The 3,071-nt window shown below is 41.0% G+C and overlaps 1 non-coding gene across 1 annotated transcript; it reads right to left on the bottom strand.

The window, feature by feature from the left end:
• Nucleotides 1-1,593: 1,593 nt before the first annotated feature.
• Trnas-cga lies at nt 1,594-1,668 on the bottom strand. Its single transcript has one exon. It is a non-coding gene; the product is annotated as a tRNA-Ser (tRNA).
• Between the last annotated feature and the right edge of the window lie 1,403 nt (nt 1,669-3,071).

Genomic DNA, 3,071 nt, shown 5'->3' with positions numbered 1-3,071 from the left:
CGACGACTTTGCTAGCGACTACACTGACGAAGCCTTTCTCTCATTTGCCGAGAGACTGTTAGATTAGCCCTCAGCTAAGTCCATGGCTACGACCTAGCAAGGCGCCATTAGCCTTACATAGTTTGATAGCTATCGTACGAAATGTCTCATCAAGAATGCTGTATTCACATCAAAGAATAAAAGATAAGTATTCGAGGAGCTGCATACTTTTCTTATTAGAATTCACTACTTATCCTGTTCCAGAATTCACGCCCGTCTGCGTTAGATAGCGTGCCTTTCGGCCTCCTCTACCTACAAGGTGTTGGCACATTTACCAACACATCACTTATGTTAGTTAGGTTTAATTAGTTCTAAGTTCTAGGCAACTGATGACCGCAGAAGTTAAGTCGCATAGTGCTCAGAGCCATTTAATGTGGAGGTATTGAATAGAATTGGGGAGAAGATGAGTTTGTGGGACAACTTGACTAGAAGAAATGATTGGTTGGTAGGACATGTTCTGAGGCATCAAGGCATCACCAATTTAGTACTGGAGGGCAGCGTGGAGGGTAAAAATCGTAGAGGGAGACCGAGAGATGAATGCACTAAGCAGATTCAGAAGGATGTAGGTTGCAGTAGGTACTGGGAAATAAAGAAGCTTGCACAGGATGGAGTAGCATGGAGAGCTGCATCAAACCAGTCTCAGGACTGAAGACCACAACAACAACAACATGAAGAAACATGGGCGAGGTAACATTCTTCACAACAAACTATACGAATCAACGATATTTCCCCTGTGGGAGGCTAAGCTTGCTGCCAAAGAGTATTATTTCCTAACATCCTAGGTCATCAATAATGAGGTCCCGCCAAACGACAGTTCATTGCATTGGCTTCTGGTTAAAAAGCTTGACTCTTTAACTTTCAGTTCCACGCACTCACTTGTGCAATGGTGGCTTCAGGCTGGTGTCTATTTACTCTCTGTGTCTCACTAGTGAGCCATTTACCTTGATGCCCCAGTAATATTTCCCATAGTTATAACCAGTTTTCGCTACATCCACTGAAAGCTTGACACGACATTCGTAACGGAGACTGTGTCTGTTTCACAGTCAGCAATCAGTGTGGGAACAGTGAACTTGTATGTTACGGTAATATCAGTCAAATACTCAGCAATGCAGTTACGTACATCAGAGCATAGCTCCTGCCTAATATCATAACAGAACACATTTACATTTCCAACACAGCCCCTGCTCCATTGCATGACCAACATTTCGAGTCTATGTGCAGCAGCATCTTCAATGATTATTACTGTTGATGACTTCTGTGATTAGTGGCAGCTGGTTCCCCCAGTCCTGATTATTTTTATTTTGCCTTTCGATATGGTTATTGTTTCAGTGTTCATAAGCATATAACCAGTGTTATACTAACATTCTTGTCGTTTTTGTTAACTGTACTTGTTGCTACAATTGTTCCCATAACCACTCGCTTGTTACTCACCACGAGCTTTCGGTTAATGCTCATTCTGGCCCACAAAACAGTCACTGGCTGTGTTACGTCCATGATCATTGCTTGTGTCAGCAACAATTAGTTAGTTTGAAACTTCCTGGCAGATTAAAACTGTGTGTCGGACCGAGACTCGAACTCAGGACCATTGCCTTTCGAGGGCAAGTGCTCTACCAACTGAGCTACCCAAGCACGACTCACGACCTGTCCTCACAGCTTTAATTCCACCAGTACCGAGTTCGAGTCTCGGTCCAGCACACAGTTTTAATCTGCCAGGAAATTTCATATCAGTGCACACTCCACTGCAGAGGGAAAATGTCATTCTGGAATCAGTTAGTTTGTTTTTCTCAACTTAGCATCCTTGTTTATCAGATAGAATGAATCAATGGCCAACATAAATGGATAGACTGAATCGAGGACCAACACAAATTCTTCTATGTTGGACTGATACGTGGATCAACTACTGTCATACATAAAAAAACCTATTTTATTTTAAGATTTGCAGGATGTCATGATATGACATTGGTCCAAAAGCCTTCAACTTCTGACACGAAGGCCTGAGACAAAATTTTACAAAATGTATCAGTAAGATGCAGTACTGGGATGAGCCAAACACCTTTTTCCTGAGGCATTCTTGAATACTATTCAACCGATATTTGGACAGAAACTGTCTTTCCAATTTGTCATAGGACTGAGAGTATTTTGATGCCTCAATAGCCCAGAATGCATGAATAAGTACAATGGGATGTGATTTTTATCCACATACGAGCAGCCAGATCACAGAGCTCTCGCTTAGTCTGATCTGTCAATGGAACCAGTACTTGCATCTTCTTAGGTTCATGTGCAACTGACCGCGTGTCATTGACAGCCTCTCTAACTAAAGGTAACTCTCTATTTACCACATAGATTAGTTCGCTAATGGCATCTTGCCATTACAAGAACTTTTCCTCTGTTTGTTCTTTCCTCTTGTGCAATTCTTTTTTTACTGTGTTTGCTGAACCACTGATTAGTTGCGCCGTGAACTTTAGTGACTGCCAAGGAAATAAAGATGTCCAATTTCCAAATCTGGTTGCTAACTGTTCTCTTTCTACTGATACTTTACTTTCATTCGTTCCGGACGTTGTTCCAGCTAATACTTCCGTTTCTTGGAATGATTTTGTAGTGGCTCAGTGCGTTGACTGCATTGAGAAGTAGGTTCAGTATTTTCTGTAACTGTCGCAACATTGCTTTCACCTGCTACGTCCATGTTTGTTTGTTTGTTTGGCAATTTTTACCAGAACTGTCGAAGAATAACCAAAAATCACTATCAAAACAATTGATAAGCAACTGTAATGTAAATATATTGGCTTGTTATCTCAACGATTAAGCTCTAGTATTCCTTCCAAACTATAGACACTCTAATAACACTTCCTAATTGTAATTACATGGTGCACAACTTCCTCCACCAAAAATAAAAAGGTCTATTTCAACAATAATAACGAAACTACATACAACTACAAGCTGAATTCTAAAAGTTTGTCTAACAACGCTTGGTTCGAGTGAGATAGCTCACAGAAATAAGTAAGATATCTATTTTCTGACTTGGCAGCTGCTCG

Source organism: Schistocerca piceifrons, chromosome 8, assembly GCF_021461385.2.
Source record: "Schistocerca piceifrons isolate TAMUIC-IGC-003096 chromosome 8, iqSchPice1.1, whole genome shotgun sequence".
Classification (NCBI taxonomy): Eukaryota; Metazoa; Arthropoda; class Insecta; order Orthoptera; family Acrididae; genus Schistocerca; species Schistocerca piceifrons.
Note: the sequence above shows the minus strand (reverse complement) of the source record. Positions and strands in the feature narration are given on the sequence as shown.